Consider the following 18,979-nt stretch of genomic DNA (forward strand, 5'->3'; position numbering starts at 1 on the left):
TGCAAAATTTAACAACTAAACAGAGACTAATAAGCAATTTTAAATGCAGGAGACTTCATCAACTATAAGAACCTTATGTCCCTTTCAATTTTCTTCCCCTTTGAGACTCTGAACTAGTCAGCAGAGATTTCTGAACTAGACTTCCCCCACAATCCACAATCCTATAAATTCTCATAATTATGCATTCTGTAAAAGCTTAAGCAATGAGCTAAGGAAACAGCTCTAAGTCGTTGTGATTTCAGTTTCTCGTTTGCATCAGATTAACTGGCTCCTTTAATCCACAGCAGTGTCTAACATTAGTCCAGACTCAATATCAAGTTTTAGTCAAATGTGGTACCTTGTGTAAGGCTGTCTCACCCAAAATTATTTCAAGATGAAGAGGGCTGTATCTAGGCTTATACAGTTCTCCTAAGAACATGTCACCACATTAATAAAAGAAGCGTGCAACAACTATTAAAAGAATAAACAAAGATCAAAACTCCTAAGACAAAAAAAGGGTGCAGGTTTCTATGAAAGGTGTAGATTTTAACTGGATAATTTTTAGTAATTGTATATTAAGAAAAGATACCCGGCATCTGTCTCATACATTACCTTCAAAAACTCTTCTTTCTCTAAATAGCTTGTACTCTCTCTGGACCATGAATGAAAAGGGGTCACTATGAGAAACTACGAATGCCATTCTGGGGGAGAATCCTTCATATCCCCATCTCAAACCTACTACATATATCCTCATGCTAAACCTTCCACTGAGGAAATTACTAATTTGATTTCTCTTAGCAATGTTGCTACAATGCACTAAACAACATTTCCACTGAGTAAAAACTCTTACTTATCAAATTCATGTATTTCCATTTTAATTAGGATAGCAAAGTCTAAATTCCATGAAGACTGGAAAAGAAAGCACCATAAATCAAAAAAATCTTCCCCACTTTTGAAACAGGGACATCATATGGCATACTTGCTATTGACTTGCAAAAATAAGAAATACGCTGAAGTATTGTCTTTTTCTAATGACAAGAAGTATGCTGTGTTTTTCGCAAGGTAGCACTTCTTTTGAGATATTTTGAGTATGAAATATTTCTTTGGTACAGCTGTGAAAAATATGCATTCATTCCACAACCACACGACAATAAAATGAGGACCTGACCTTCTGGAGATGAAGATACCATGGCACAACCATCAACATTGCCACCAATTCTCATCTGTTAATATGTAAAATCTCTTTCTCCAGCTGACAAGTGGTAACTATTCTCCAATATAAACAAACATAGACATCCCATGTTGTAACTAAAAAATTACCTAGTTTTGACCTGTCATTGTAGAGAAAATAAAAAAACCCTTTATATATAAATATGAATGAGATGACCATGCATTATATCTGAACTAGCAATTTGATCTTTAACAAGGCTGACCCTTAGTACCTTTGAGAAAAGTGAAAGAAGAAAGAAGGGAAGATGCACTATATCCATTTTTACATTCACTGGCCTTTCATCCGTCCACTTAAAAAGTATTTGTTGATCACCTTTTATGTGCCAGATACTGTGCACTGTAGAATGTGTACCCGTATTTTTGGCTTCTATCCATTAAAATACCAGTAGCAGCTAACTGCCTCAGCTGTAACAACCAAATATATCTCCAAACATTGCCATATGTCCCTTGGAAAGCACTGCCTTAGAGGTTAAGATTCTGTAGCCACTGTTTTTCAGAAATTTAAGATATAACTACAAGACAAGATGTGTATACTTGAAATACATGAAAACACTGAACAAATAAATAGCCTGTAATAACATTTTAGGGTTGGCAAGATGGCTACGAAAAAAAAAATTCACATGTACCTAGCTAAGGTTGAAAATAATGTTTATTTTTTATTTTTTTTTTATTTTTTTTTTTTGAGACAGAGTCTCACTCTGTTTCCAGGTGCCAGTCTGGAGCGCAGTGGTGCAATCTTGGCTTACTGCAACCTCCATCTCCTGGGTTCAAGCAATTCTCCTGCATCAGCCTCCTGAGTAGCTGGGACTACAGGCGTGTGCCACCATGCCCAGGTAATTTTTTTTTGTATTTTAGTAGAGACAAGGTTTCCCTATGTTGGCCAGGATGGTCTCGATCTCTTGATCTCGTGATCTGCCTGCCTCAGCCTCCCAAAGCGCTGGGATTACAGGCATAAGCCACTGCACCCAGTCTGAAAATAATGTTTATTTTTAAATAAAACTTAAAAAAGATAATTTCTTTCTTTTTTTTTTTTTTTTTGGTAGGGTATAAACCCAATACTGTTGTGACCATCGATTCCACTGGAACCTGCCTGTCAGAAAAGCCATCTTTTCTTTAGAAAAGAAAAGATAAATTTTCTTTTAGATAAAGAAATTATCTGAAAAATTAAAGATAAATTTTTTTTAGATAAAGAAATTATCTAAAAAGATAATGTCTTTCTAAAAGCCATTCCAATCTGTCCTCTTTAGAAAATTCACTCCTTCACCTCCACCACACACAAAAAAAATGCTCTTCACCAGCCTGGCCAACATGGTGAAACTCCATCTGTACCAAAAATCTAACAATTAACTGGGCTTGGTGGCAGGCGCCTGTAATCCCAGCTACTCAGGAGGCTGAGGCAGAAGAATCACTTGAATTTGGGAGGCAGAGGTTGAAGTGAGCTGAGATCGCACCATTGCACTCCAGCCTGGGTGACAAGAGTGAAACTCTGTCTCAAACACACACACACACACACACACGTTCTTCATTACAGCAAAACATTTATTCTGACTGTGGGCTAATGAAGTCATGGAGTCAGTGTTAATAAATAAAGACTAGAAGGATGGAAACAGCAAACAAATCATTAGGTGAGATTGGAAGATTCTGTCAATTAAGAAAGGCAACTAAGATCCTCTGTGCCCTTCCTCTTTTATCTATGTGATACTTAAAATTTACTGCCCCGTATCAAACATGATCTCAGTAATTCTTTTTTAATCAACTCTTTAGGACAGTTTGAGGAAAGGAATTGCTAGGCAGAAAGACAACAGAAGAAACAATAAATCTTTAAGCACAAAAAACTGACAACAAAATGAGAAAAACACTACCTTGTGCACTCAAAGGAAATTGCTTGTAGAAGCTGAAACCAGGACTCAGAACAGGCATGTGTTCTACTCAGGAAATTAAAAGTTGTACTTTAAAAAATGATTTCAGATCCTTTCAGAAAATCTAAAATAAATCTAGATAATTACCTTCTAGGTTTTCCTGGGAACACTTGCAATTTGAACAGAAAATATACCTTGCAAACTCTGCTTGGATCATCTGGGTCTTTGTTTTTAAATAAAAATGCTTAACCTAGATCCTTCTACTTTGTTTTCTGCCCATCAGTGAGGAGGATGCACAGCTATTTAAGGAGTCTGAGAGGTCAGTATGGTCTAATCGGGTAGTAGGAAATATACTTTAGGGAAAATAAGTCATCCTTTTTTCCAGTGTTTTTCTTTTGAGAGAGAGAAGTAATTTTCTGTCTCTCACATACAACCAAAAGAAATTGGTGCCACTGTGCCCCCTAGAGAAATGTCCCCTTAGTAGCATTTCAGGATAGTCACCTGCTCCAAGTGAGGACAAATATAAAGCTAATAAAACAAACAAAAAACCCCAAAATACACTAATTACAAAGTAAGAAATAGCAACAAAAGAATGCTTAACAGATTTGTACTAAAACAAAATATTGATGGACATACAGAGTCACAGAACTATCCAGACAAACAGTAAACAGATATGAGAAAAGAAGGAAGATTTGGAAGCTATAAATCCTATCTCAGTAATCTATTGCTTTGTAACAAGCTACCCCAAAAGTCAGGGGCCTTACATCATCAGCATTTCATTTGCTAGAGATTCTGTGCATGTGCAGTTTGGGGTAGAACTCAGTGAGAACAGGATTTCTCAGCCCCATGTGCTATTGGGTGAGCTGACCTGGGGATGGAAGATCCAAGATGCCTCAGTTCCATGTATGAGCATGGTGCCTGCTGCAAGCTGGAGCGCCTTGATGCTCCTATATATGGCTTCTCTCTCCAGCAGGATAGCTTGAGCTTCCTTCCTTACATGGTGGCTCTGAAACTGCCAGGTCTCTTAAGGCCTGAAGTTAGCACAGCACCACTTGTGCCACACTGTCACACAAGCCAGTCCAGACTTCAGGAGGAGAAGAAACAGACTACACTCCTGAGGAATAGAACAACATGGTCATACAGGGATAGGAGAACTACCAGGGCATTTTTTAAACAGATAATCTACCACAAACCCCATTATTGTGAACCACAATAATATAAAATAAAATTAGAAAAAAGAAAAGATGACCAGGACTTTTCTGGTCTTTCCTATACACACCCCTTCCCCACTACCACTATCTTCCGCCCTTGACTCTTCAACCAATGAAGGAGAGAAAAGAAAGAACAGAATGAAAGGTGCAATGCAGACTACAGCATTACAGACAGCAACCTTGGTTAAAACATCTTGTTAGGGTTTTTAAAAATCAGAAAGAGAACAAATGAATGAGTATCCAGAACCACCACTAAGTTTCTTATTACTTATGGCTAAATATGTTTTACACAAAAAGAAATGCTATAAGAACTTAGTACCAGGTAAAGAATATATAAATTGATAGACAGAAAAGTTCTTTTTTTTAAACAAAATAAGAGATTCTACTTTTTAGGGTTGCAATTGTAAAAGTTCAATGCTTCTAGCATGTCTTTCTGGAAGAAACACTAGAGCAATCACAGGTAAAAAATAAAATTGATAAATGGAGGTGGTAATACAGTAGATTCTGTGGACAGTGTCCTTTTTCCTGCACTAAAGTGCAGTGCTGCAGAATACCATGCCCCTCTTGAAATCCTGACTCTTTGGGAATAGAAATGGGGGTATTACTCATGCACGACCTTTGCCAAAAAGTGGCTGGCAGATGGGTTTACATAGCAAAGTGGAGATGTGATGAGATTATTCTGAGTCCCCACAAAACTGGCCCAGTTGAGCCTGGACAAGAGTTTCACTGGATAAGAGGCTCTTTACTTTCACAGAACACTGACAAATGTGCCATGTCACAATGACTTCCACTCATGCCCTGGTTTGTCATCATTCCTCCCTCCACTCCTTCACAGAAACCAAAAAAAAGGCAATTATCTTTCTTCCAGCTATAGATGTTAATCCTCAACTAAGTTTTAATAAGATCCCATACTGACAATGCCTGCAATGTAGTAGAAAAGCTTTGAAGCCTGCAAATCATTTAGGACCAAAAGGAGGAAATTCAAGTCCAATTATGGGAAAATGAAAAAAAGAAAAAGAGCAGAAAAGCCCTTCAAATCAGACCACATAGAAGGCCAAAACCATAGATGAAAGGAATTAAGAAGCTACAGGCTTTTTTGCTGCCTTTTAAACATAGACCCATAGGCAAAGTCAGCACTTGTTTAACATATCCACAGGTATTAAAGTCTATAACATATAAGGTGGTAGAAAAATAATTTCAGTGACTGTTACTTATGGGTCTGGATAATTCTCAATATTGACAAACATTGGTCCTCATGTAAAAGACAAAAGTAGAAAATATCACTAAACTTGGAGGCAGAAACCAGATTTCGATTCTGTCTCTATGTATAGCCTTTGGAAAATTACTTTTTGTTTCAAAGCCCAAGTTTCTTTGTCTATAAAAATATGGATAAAAGTATCTTCATTCAAAGAGTTGTACTGTAACTGTTCAATGAAATTCATTTATATGTCTGAAAACATATCTAATAAATGTAAACTGTGTATGATTCTGATCTTCAATAATTGATTATGATTCCCAAGTAAAAATACTTTTTCTTTTTTTAAATCATGGAAAAGATATAATATTTGTTGTCAGAAGGTGATGGTTCTGGCAAGATTATCCTGGGTAAGTCTTTTCTCGTCACAAGTCCAAGTTCTCCATTTCATTTATATGCTTGAAAACCTGAGTATCATTTGGGGGCACCAAGAGTAAACATGACAAATAAAATCCCTGCCCATATAGAATTCAGTAAGCCATAGGGAGACCTAAAAGAAATAAGTGTTCAGTGTTGGCTAGTGTTTTCTATAAAATGAAGTGACTGGGTTAGAATGTCTTCAAGACCCTCTCCTGATTTAGCTTGTAACTGTAAATATAAAAGTCAACAAAAAGAAGGAAGATCATAATTTCTCATTCTGATGTTATGTAAGAGGTTAAATCATTCTTTCTCAGGCTGAAATCAAAAGGTTCCAGAGAACAGCAATGTCATTACAAAGGCTTTCTGCACTAAAAACAAACGATCCTCATCTAAGATGAAAACTTAAAATTCTACTGTTAAGGGAAAATTAGGTCTTCACATCAAAGACTGTGCCCTTTATCCCCTTGAAACCAATAATTCACAGAGTAATACTGGCACATATGCACAGGACCACCCATGCCTTAGCATACAGAATCAGAAATAATGGCTGAGATATTTGCAATCAGAGTAATACACCGAACAGCGAATGGACAATGAATGCACAGAGTGGACACACTACTCCCTAGGATAAGATTCATAGGGGAGAGGAATGCTTTATTTGTGCCTTTACACTTTATATTCTTTATTCACCTTACAAACATATCTAAGGCTATAGTAGTTAGAAGGAGGGTAGGTCCCACAAGCACAATTTTTCTCTGACACATTTCTATCTCCTCATAGCATGGTTTTTACTGGTAACCTCAAGTGGGTAAGTCTCACATAAAAAGCTTGAGTTTTCAGAATGAATCAGACAAAGACTAAGAAATAATGATCATAAACAGTCAGAATCAATACAAATTTATGAGGCTGATGAAACAATAAGCAAACAAAGGAATACTGGATACCAACAGTTCTTTAAATAACTTTTTAGTGATATATATATATATTTATATATATATATATATGTATATATATATATATATATATATACATATATATAATGGGAAACTTAATGTTGAAGTTAACTAAGAAACACACATCTGAATAGTTTTAGGAAACTTATTTGGCAAATTGAACCAAGATTGTCTAGCAGAATTCATTAAAAATATAAATAAACGAAAACAATTTATGTGCTTATTATAAATAGGTTTCATGTAATTTCTGACAAACTTCAAGTTTCCTAAAACAATGTACATTAAAACAAATGAGCACATGTCCTATACTACAATTTACCTTTTTAAGTATAAGCATAAACCTTATACACCTCACATAATTTCTATAACCCCCAATTTCCATACTTACAAACTTTGGAATAAGATGCCCTATATTATGCAATCAGCATTCTAGCTCTGCCACTTACCGTGAAATTGAAGGCAAGACACTTAACTACTTTGTTCCTTAGTTTCTCCTTTAGATCTAAAGAGTAAAAATAATAATGGTACCTATCCTCAAGAGTTATTGCAAGAATCAAACATGTTAATTTATTTAAACACTAGAATGATGCCTGGTACACAATGAAATTTTTTTTTTTTTTTTTTTTGAGACGGAGTTTCGCTCTTGTTACCCAGGCTGGAGTGCAATGGCGCAATCTCGGCTCACCGCAACCTCCGCCTCCCGGGTTCAGGCAATTCTCCTGCCCCAGCCTCCTGAGTCGCTGGGATTACAGGCAGGCGCCACCATGCCCAGCTAATTTTTTGTATTTTTAGTAGAGATGGGGTTTCACCATGTTGACCAGGATGGTCTCGATCTCTTGACCTCGTGATCCACCCGCCTCGGCCTCCCACAGTGCTGGGATTACAGGCTTGAGCCACCGCGCCCGGCTAACAATGAAAATTTTTAAACGCTGAGAATTTTATCATCTACTGTGTTTATTAGAATACATATTTATAGGTGAATATGTGTTAGAAAACACCATTTACTAAACTGTTTACTAAAACTGGGTCTATTTATTAATCCTACATTTAGTAAGAGTTTGAGAAGGGAATCACCACCAAAAATCCCTAAGTTATCTCCTCTGATCTTCAATGGGGCTGTAGTTCAATTCCAGAAAAACATTTTATAGACATAAGGAGAGATTACCTCCAGAGCAGAATAGTGTGTTAAGATATGGAAATAATGGTGCACAAAAATAAGAGATGAAAAAAATTGGGAAAGTTTCACCTGAGAGGAAGTAACTTAGCTGAATCACAGAAGGAATCTTCAAATACCAGAATAGTCATCAATTAAATCAGTAATTAGACTTATTATTTGTTTTTCCAAAGATAAATGTGGCTGATGATCAGGAAAAACTTTTTAATCAAAGCTTTCTGAGGGCAACGTGTATTCTTTCCAAATGCATGTTAACATTAAAAACAAAATGGTGCTTTTCCAAGAAGGAGAGATGATTATGCTGAGTGTGAGGCTGGACTTGACATCATAAAAAATCCCAGAATTGTAGAATATTAAAATTTGAAAAGGACATCAAAGTCATCTGCTTTTGTGGCTTATTTGTCCATTGGAATCACCTGGGGAGCTTCTGAAAAAATCCTAATCTCATCCCAGATCAACTAGAATCAGAACTTCCTGAGGATACAGGTTGTGCATTATTTTGCTTTTTTGTTTTCTGTTGTAATTGTCCCAGGTAGTTCTAACATATAGCCACAGTTGAGAAACACTGCATTAGGTCACAAATGAGAAAAGTGGGGCCCACTGCTACAAAATGATGGAACTATAATTTGAACCCAGGTACTATGCTATGCTATGTTTTATTCTCCCTCTTTCTTTTCAACAGGGTCTTACTCTGTAGCTCAGGTCGGAGTGCAGTGGTATGCTCATGGCTCATGCAGCCTTGACTTCCTGGGCTCAAGTGACCCTCCCACCTCAGCCTCCCACAAGAGCTGGGACTTACTTTTTAAAATATATTTTTGCAGAGATGGAGTTTTGCCATGTTGCCCAGGATGGTGTCAAACTCTTGACCTCAGGCAATCTGCTTGCCTTGGCCTCCCAGAGTGCTGGGATTACAGGTGTGAGTGACCACGTCTGGCCTCTATGCTATTTTAAATACACTAAAATACTCATAAAGTCAATGGCTTTATAATATGCATAAGGCTACAAATTAGTCTTGCAAATATAGGTTTTCTGGGGAAAAGTATTTTTCTTCCCCAGGGTACAGAATGCTGTCTAGTCTATTATCACTTTCTAACTTTAAAGCAATTATTTAACTGAACTTCAGTAGAAAAAATACACAAAACTCATCTTGTATCATGGGGTTTACTTTTAACTTTATTTTGACCTACTTGAACTTGACTTCCTATTGTTTGAACAAGTGTGCCCTTGCATACATCCTTATCACACAGGCAACAGGAACAGGTTCCTTCTACTCAATTTATGATCAAGAGAAACTGCTTATAAATTATTTTCTGCTTACACATGATACCAACTAGAAGCTAACTTTTAAAAGTCTGAATCAGTGTGAAATTGCGAGAAGGGCAAAGGAATGGAAATCAGGAAATCCAAATGACTAACATGGGGTCACAGGGAAAGGAAAGCAAGCCCAGAACTGAATGTTAATTCCATAGCTCAGCCTCTACATAACAATCTGTTATCAGGACTTTCTGGTGACCAATTTTGCTTATCATTTCAAAATAGAAGCATCCTGGCAGGTGAGAAAACAATGGCAGTGGGAAGGAGAAGTAGCTGTCCTCTCTATTCTGTCTTTACCCATGCTAATTAGGGCCTTAAACAAGTTACTATTTCCCTGAAACCCCCTTTCTCATTTATAAAATGAGAAGGTTCATCAAGATCATCTCAAGGGTGGACTTGAAGTTACACTGTTATGTGATTAGACAACGTCTGCATTGTCAAGATGGACAGGGCCGATCTATGAGGTTTACACTGTGGACAGTTGCTTTTTCTGTGAACAGAATCTATCAGATGCTAAATAGAATCCACACAATAACCATATTATAAAGGGGATCTACCATACACATCACAAGTTAATTTTTTTTTCCCATTTATTTGTTTTATTGCATTTTAGGTTTTGGGGTACATGTGAAGAACATGCAAAATTGTTTCATAGGTACACACGTGGCAGTGTGATTTGCTGCCTTCCTCCCCATCACCTATATCTGGCATTTCTTCCCTTGTTATCTCTCCCCAGCTCCCCACCCCCCACCGTCCCTCCCCTATTTCCCCCCAACTGACCCCAGTGTGTAGTGCTCCCCTCTCTGTGTCCATGACAAGTTAAATTTTTAATATGATAATCATTATCAGAAATGAGAATCCCATCACAGGTTAAACCTTAACATGAGTAGGCTGAATGCCAAACTGGTATCTTACTCTCAGCACTGAAGATTCATACTAGTCACCTGGTAACTCCACAAGAGAGATATAGACATCATACACATTGAAGGGCTGACTATAGCTACAATTGACTATTTTCCAGAAATGCTATTTTTGGATGGCTAAAAAGTAAGCTATATTCAAAAAATGAGAAATCCCAACTTCACCCCAACAATATCTGGAAAAAAATTCTAATCATTTTTGTTCTAAAATTTCTTTTGGTATATTTTAAAGACAAAAAAATACCATAAGGATGATTACTTTTCCTTTTAAGATGAACCTTAGACTCTTAGGTATCACAGATTGTTTGGAACAACGTGGACTCCAGGGTGATTTCTCCCAGTGATTTAGTTAATACATGTTTATGGTTCAAAAATCATTTTGGAAGGCACACACGGAAAACCTGGAAAAATTCAGATGGATGAAAATTTGGTAATAAATATAGTTAAGGAAGAACATTAAGCAACTGAAAATTAATTTAAATTGAAAATCCTTCCCAGTTATAATCAGTAACAAGGAAGCAGATGATTCTCCCACAAAAGTAAAGAATTGTAGGCAATAAACAGATCTTCTGGAAGAAAAAGGGTAAGCTATTTGAGGGAAAAACTAGGTGTTCCCATGCTTAATTATTAGTTATAAACTCACTGTTGAAATACGAAGAGTATTTAAAGAAACAAGGGGCTGGGCAAACCTGGAAAACATCACATGTAAATACAGTGCCTTTGTCTGAACTCTACAGAGAACAAGAAAGTGTTCTAAAACATCTGTTTTATTATAGGGTTGAAAATAAAGGAGAAGATAATACATACTTTGAAATCTATTTTCTAATTTCCATTTTTCATGTGTCTAATAGCTAAAGATAAGACATTCTTTTATAAATACAGTACCACTATTAGCAAGCATGGTCACAGGACTCTAATTTATCCTATTTATAGTAGCAAAAAATACAAACCAAATTTTTTTTATCATAAATCAACTTATAAATGTATATATTTATGAGATTATAAAGTGATATTATGATTTGAAAATTCAATGTGAAATAATTAAATCAAACAAAGTAATATATCCATTACCACAAATACTTTTTATGCAATGAGAAAATTTGAAATTTACCTGGCTTTCTGGCTAAGATCAAGTATAGTATCTGTTTTTTATCATTCTAAGTCAAATATTTTTAAAGAATATTAGAAATTAGATGAAGATAACATTATCAGCTATCTTTAGAACATAAGTTATTTCCAAAGGAAATGTCAAGAGCTCACAAACAATATCGAATCTGGAATAAGAGACTGTGTAGTAACTTTCTTCAGCATAGAAAAGCTCACAGAAACAAACTGCAAGATGTTCCTGTCAGCCAGAGCAGAGGCCAGCCAGTCTCCGGGAGCAGGAGCTGCTGTCCATGGAGTTGCCCTGGACCCACTCCACATTACCCTAGCACAGCTTTGCTTCCCTGTCTTCTGTTCCCAGGTCTGACCTCTGCTTGGCCCCCAGAACTGGACACCGACACAGGTTCCACACTGACAGCTCCTGCTGTGTTAACTCAGCCTGGATCACCTCTACAGTGCTTTACAAGTACTCAGTTTTGGCAACCTACTCTCTCTCTCCTCAGAATCTGACCTCAACTCCACCCTTTTTGTTCCACTTCACTTCTCCTCTTCAATTCTGACAGCTTGCAGTGACCTTCCCTAGCTACGAAGAGAAAAATGTGCAGCGTTTCATTTGCAAAATTCTCAAGTAGAATCCATCATACCTTCAGTCCTGTTCTCTAAGGGTCCTTCTGCAGTCACATTATTTTCCCCTTATTATGGCAGGGAGAGTCTGAGTGACCTTGGATGAAGCTCTACTGCTTTTTGAGCTTACCCTTGACAGCCTCTCGGTTTCCTTATCTAAAAATTTATGAATATAAGACTATCTAGATAATCTTCTAAGATTACCTCCATTTCTAATAAACCATTCTTACATTCCAAATCTCAGTGAAATGACCCCACCAGGTACCTAAATCCCAGAAGTCACCTGGACATCCTTTCTCTCACTCATCCTAATATCCAAATGAACAAACAATTCCCTCTGTCCCACCACATTGTCCCCTGTACCTCCTAATGTCCCTTGAGCCTCAGCTCTGTGAGGCCGACTTCACTTTGCACACCTTTCAGCTGCCTCCGGGTTCAGCACTTCCACTTGAGTTTCCCAGTGACTGCTGGCTTTTCTCTGAGTGTGGATTAACTTGGGTGCCTCCCTGAGGCCAGAAGGCTTACTGGACCCTGAAGAAAGAAGTCCTGGTGGCCGTGTGTGGTTGCTTAGCCTGTAATCCTAGTACTTTCAGAAGCCGAGGAGGGCAGACTGCCTGAGCTCAGGAGTTCACGACTAGCCTGGGCAACATGGTGAAACCTAGCTCTTTACTAAAATACAAAAAATTAGCCAGGCATGGCAGTGTGCGCCTGTATTCCCAGCTGAGACAGGAGAATTGCTTGATCCTGGAGGTGGAGGTTGCAGTGAGCCAAGTCCACACCACTGCACTCCAACCTGGGTGACAGAGCAAGACTGTCTAAAAATAAAAAGTAGTCCTGGCACAAAGCCAACAATGAATGAAGGAATGAAAGGGAGAAAGGAAATACATAAAGCTTTTCAGATCAAAACATAAAAAGGGATTAAAATAATGTTTTCTATTGTCTGTTTTTTAAACCTTAGAAAACAAAATACTGAGTAAGAGGATGATGAGAACAAGTAGTAGAGAGAAAGGAAGAACAGTTATAGGTACAAGTCATAGCCCAGGGAAGGTATGAAGCATTTGATACATGTAATCTCATTTATTCCTCTAACAGCTGTTCACAAGATGTGATGTTATCTCCATTTTATGGTTAGAGAAAGGGGCCTCAGAAAGCCTCCTTAATTTGCCCAATGTCACAATGCCAGTAAGGGATAGGGTCAAAATTTAACCTAGATGATGTGAGTCGAAGTGTCCACTGATCTTTCTTTGGAGTTTGTTACCATGATGATCTCAACTTCACAACAGTGTTCCATGGGAGTAGCTTATGTCATATTAAAATCCTGGAATTTCAGTGTGCAGGAAGAAGAGTTTAAAAAAAAAAATCCTAGAATTTAAGAAACCAAAGTATTTGGGAAATAGGAGGGAAAACTCCACCAACACTGCAGCTGTGCTATTCATCTATAGACTCCACTCTTGTACTGGCACTAGCTACATGTGTCGGCACCTTTAAAATGCAATATTTAAAAACCCAATCCTGTGCTAAGATTATCCGTCCTATCAGTGGCATGCTGCATTTTGGGATGCCCTCTCCCACCTACTTTAAGCTCTCCAGAGACTGTGATACAACAATATGAGCTTCAACACATTGCATCTAATTTTATTGTAAAAAAAAGAAATGCTCTGCCATATGGTTACCAACAAATGAAACAGTGTCTGTTGCAAACAGAATAAAAAAGCAGGTGGAGGCCTGAAGAAAAAAGTACAACCGAAATGAGATCTAAGCAATTTTAAAATAGCAGGTCAACCAGTAATATATACTTAAACAAAAGTGTTTAAGAAACCAGGATGGAAAATGCATAAAAACATTACCAGGAGTAATATAAGGAAAATAATGCTTTCGACATTTTCATTTTATTCTTGGGAAGCTTTGGTGATTCAAATTTGAAAGGACTATAATAGGGAAGATATAAAAAGGAATCACAAATACAAGAGAACAGAAGAAAGTTTCACCTTTCATCCTAATATCTTAGAACTGTCTTCCTATTTCCTTGCAAAGAAACCTGGTATACTTTGTGTTATAGATGATCTAGCGAAAAAAAAAAAAAAAAGAAAAGAAAAAAGAAAAAAAAACCAACCAACCAAACTAGTATCACCCAAACCACAAAGACAGATGGGCCTTAAATTTGCTATGTAACCTGTATATGCTTAAATCAGAATGGTCAGGCTTAGTTCCCAAGGAAGCACTGTATAGATCTTCAGGACAACACAGGCATCAAACCAAGCACAGGAAAAAAAAATCTTCACAATCATAAAACAAAACTGATGTCATATCCAAAATACAAGTATGAGAATATTCTTTGAAAACATGTAGTTATTTCCATACATATTTTACCTACACTACATATAAACATAGATGGCTTTTGTGAGGATATTAGTGAATTCTGGATCCCACTATAACTCAGGTGGCCCACCACCAGTTAAAGATTAAAAAGCAATTGATATCTATCCTATTTTTAACTTTAGGTCTGGAGACTATGTCACCATTGGTGCTCAACTCCAGGGTTTAATCATTCTAATAAAAATGTTAGGAATTACTTATTGTTGGTGAAATGCTACATTTCAGGCCTTTTATTTTATTTTTCATGAGGAAAAAGAGCTAGTCATACCCATCCTTACCTAGGTTACACATAACTTTTCACAGCCTAGAACTATATACCAGAGTAATTAATCTTCCATGTTAAGACCCACATTTCAGAGAATTATAGACTTCAACTAGTTTTAAGCGGCTCGGAACAGAGTCAGGTCTCTTATAATTTCCAATGTGAAGGACAAGTCATATGACCTTGGAGACTGTGCAAGGCATTTAGCTTTAGAAATAAAGTTTCCATTGCTGGCTTTTATTTAATAAATATTGATAGCAGGCTTCTTTTAAAAGTTGCTATGCATACTTCTTCAACTGTATAGCAGAAAAAAAAGGGCAAACTTCCCCTTTAGCCTCTGAAGGTTCACTGAAAATCAACTGAAAAAAGGCAGAGTAACATGAGAAAAGGCATACAATTTATTAACATGGACAAGGGAGAATCACAGAGTGATTCCCCAAATATTCCAATGGGATCAACATACTCCTATAGCTTCTTCTCATAGAGGAGTGGGGAGATAGCGGATATAGGGAATTCTGTCAGAGGGCAATAAATGATTACCAAGGAGAATGAATGGATGAGAAAACAGAGATTAACTTGTAAATGGGCCTCTTTAGCAAATGTTCCAGCATGGTTATATTCTTCGGCATTCTCTGTTGCAATACGTAACAAGGAGGCTAAGGAAGAACAATTGTTCTCCTTGGTGGGTCCAGTCTTTACTTGGATAAGGGAAAAGTCTCTTCTCACATTTGCTGATCTCTAAAGACCTTTAATTCAAAATACTTATTATACCAGGGAACCATATTTTGGGGTGAAGTTTCCTGGGTACCTTCAGTATACTTAATGCAAAATACATTTTGAAATATTTAACTTAGAAAGTGGAAGTTCCTAACTGGGAGGCCGACGGGGAAGATTCCTTTAGGCCAGGAGTTTGGGACCAGGCTGGGCAACATGGCAAAACCCTATCTCTACAAAAAATAAGAAAATTAGCCAGGCTTGTAGTCTCAGCTACATGAGAGGAGGGTGCTGAGGTGAGAACTTTGCTTGAGCCCTGGAATTTGCTGTTGCTGTGAGCTATGACTGCAATGCTATATGCATTCCAGCCTAGGTGATAGAGCAGACCCTATCTAAACAACAACAACAACAACAACAACAACAAACCCCGGAAGTTCCCTAAAATGCTGTTCCCCTGACAGCATCACTATTAACATATTAGCACTTAATCTTCAAGATTCTCATATACGAATTTTAACACAAATGGTATCATTCCATACTTAATTTTGTATCGAAGTTTCCTCCATCAATTCCTCAAAAATAATAATTAGGTACTCATTCTATCAAGTATTTTTATGTGCTAAGTATCATCCTGTATGCTTTACATGGATTTTCATATTTAAACCTCATTCCCGGTTCATAAGTAGGTATATTCACTGTTCCCAATTTACAGATGAGGAAGCTGAGAGAGGAATAATTTTTTGAAGGTCACAGTTAAATATCAGAGAATCCAGGCAACATGAATGAAGAAGCCATACTCTTAACCCTTTCTCTTCATTTTGACATCCATACCACTATTCATAACTCTGTGGTCTTTTTAACTATTGTATTAATTACATAAATAAAGTATAATTGACCTAATCCTTCACTGACCAAGATTTGTATTATTCTCAATTTTTTGTTATTGTATGCAATGCTGCAATTAATGTCCTTGTAGACACACCTTGGTCCATTTAGCTATCCAAGCATCTTTTTTTTCTCTGAAATAATTTTGACTTACAAAAAGGTTATACAAATAGTACAAAGAATTCCTGGAAATCCTCCCCCAAGTCTTCCCTTAAGGTTAACATCTTACATACCCATCAATGATCAAAACCAGACTGTGAATATTGGTAAAGTATTAACTAAACTATAGACCTTATTCAAATTTCACCAGTTTCCCCATTACTGCCCTTTTCCTATTCCAGGATTCTCTGTAGAACCCACAATGCCTTCAGTTGTTATGGCTTCTTAGTCTCCTAAACTGGTGATAGTTCTTCAGGGTTCCCTTGTCTTTTAGGACTTTGACACCTCAGAAGAAGATGGGCCAGTTATTCCATAGACTATCTTGCAATTTGGGGTTGGCTGCTGTTTTCTCTTTTTTACAATGAAGTTAGGCATTTTGAGGAAGAGAAGTGATGTTATCTTCTCCTTAGGGCATCAGAGGCTTCATGATGTTGAGATGCCTTGTCATTGGTGATGTTAACCTTGATCACTTGGTTAAGATGGTATCTTTGGTTGTCCATACTGTAAAGTTACTATTTTTCCCCTCATAATGAATAAATATCTTGGGAGAGATACTTTGAGACTATGCAAATATCCTGTTTCTTCCCTAACTTTCATCTACTAAATTTAGCATCCTTCAATGGATCTATGTGCAACAATAATTAGTGTGATATTTGCCATTTCATTTTTTCCTTTTACAACTGTTAAATTTTTTTCTGTAATAAAAATCTGTCAATTTCCTACAAATTTTAAAATGTATTCAATGGATATTCATTTTCTTCTCTGAGTATAATCTAATACTACCACTTTGTTGCTCAAACTGTTCCAGCTTTGGTCATTGGGAGCTCCTCCAGGTTGGCCAGGTTGGCCTTCTGGCATACCACCCCCCTTTTCTGAGCACTTATTTACTTTCTGGCACCACAAGATGTTCTAGGCTCATCCTGTATGTTCCCTGACCCAGGACAACAACCAACCAATTCTCTACAGAGCATTGAGTTCTTTTACTCATAAACGGTATTTAGAAACCAAGGTCTGGATGCTATACTCGTCATTGGTATTGAGGTGTCATTGCTTCCAGATCCCCTCAGCAGGCAGAGCTAACAAATATATGCAAGTGTGTATTTACATACATATATACATACCTATCATGCACACTTGTCTACATTTCTGCATCAATACATACATTAAAAATTACGAGTTCATACCAATAACGCCAACTGCAATCCAATACCACAGCGTTCCTTATTCATAATTTCTTTCTCTCATAGACAGAAAACTGGCTCTTATCATCTATAGTATGTTTGCTTATTTGCATATCCTAATATAAACATAAAGTAGTGATAGAGGCAGACAAATGCATAGACAGAAAGTGGCAGATCCCCAGCAAAACCTCACCTCCAAGTCGAAGACAGTTTTAAAGTCTGAAAGCCAAGCTGCAAGTTAAATCCTCTGACTGAATTGAGAACCTGTCTTCCTGCTTGGCATACTTTCCTCTGATTGGTCCCCATCCTTCACCTATTTTACATATACCCTTTCCTAATTGGTTTTTCTACATTGTCCTTCCCACCTTTGAATGGTGTTATTTGCTTTAACCTTTTTTGCATACTTACAAACCAATCAGCATGCACTCCCCATTCTGAGTCCATAAAGGGCCCCAGACACAGCCACACAGGGGAATCCCCTCTCTCTCTTGCTGAAAGCCATTTTTATAACTCAATAAAATTCTTCCTCACCCTCCTCACCCTTCCATGGCCCCTGTATCCTCATTCTTCTTGAGCTTAGTCTACGAGCTCAGGAACCACAAAACAAGGGTACAAGCTGTTAACACAGGTGAGCTGGGGCATGTCAGCATGGCTGAGGGAGGCTCAGATGGGGCATTGCTGGCCAGGGGTCCCCAGCTTGCAAAGTGACCCCTATAAAAAACAAATTTACTAACTGGAGTATGGTGTTTCAATACTGTTTTTTGTCTTCTGCCACATGGCATCCAGTTAAAATGCCGTTTTTCAAAATTATTTATGTTAGTTCTTTCCTTTCCCATCCCTTTTAGTGTAAATTACAAAATACTTAATTTGTAATACAGTTAGATTCATTTGTTACTGTTTATATTTTCTACTTTGAGTTTCCCCCCTCACCCCTATGGACTGGATGGTCTTAATTATTAATTTGTATCCTAAGCGGGTAATCACCAGGATTGTGCTTTTATGTAGCAAATGAGTAGAAGGGCATATTCAGATATTCAGTGAGGGACTGGAAGAAATGTCCTTAGGCAGAGAAACTTCTCTTTATGCTCGCATACATGTGTCTGCTCACTCTCTCTGTACCTGTGTGTGAATGGCCTCAGAAATTTTTTTATTTTTTTTGGACGGAGTCTTGCTCTGTCACTAGGCTGGAATGCAGTGGTGCAATCTTGGCTCACTGCAACCTCCGCCTTCCAGGTTCAAGCAATTCTCCTGCCTCAGCTCCCGAGTAGCTGGGACTACAGGCAAGTGCCACCACACCCAACTAACGTTTTGTTTTTAGTAGAGAGGGGGTTTAACCACGTTGGCCAGGATAGTCTCTATCTCTTGACCTTGTGATCTGCCCACTGTGGGCTCCCAAAGTGCTGTGATTACAGGAGTCAG

The 18,979-nt window shown here is 37.5% G+C and overlaps 1 protein-coding gene and 1 long non-coding RNA gene across 6 annotated transcripts in view; both read right to left on the reverse strand.

The window, feature by feature from the left end:
* Window positions 1-18,979, reverse strand: part of PSD3 (pleckstrin and Sec7 domain containing 3) — a 526,477-nt gene that overhangs the window by 183,294 nt on the left and 324,204 nt on the right. The gene's annotated exons all lie outside the window — the stretch shown is intronic.
* On the reverse strand, window positions 14,010-18,766 carry LOC116558178. Its single transcript, XR_004271894.1, has 2 exons — window positions 15,472-18,766; window positions 14,010-15,421 (listed from the first exon to the last, which is right to left on the reverse strand). It is a non-coding gene; the product is annotated as an uncharacterized LOC116558178 (long non-coding RNA).

Source organism: Sapajus apella, unplaced genomic scaffold (genome assembly GCF_009761245.1).
Source record: "Sapajus apella isolate SASKATOON/1434 unplaced genomic scaffold, GSC_monkey_1.0 scaffold21, whole genome shotgun sequence".
NCBI lineage: Eukaryota > Metazoa > Chordata > Mammalia > Primates > Cebidae > Sapajus > Sapajus apella.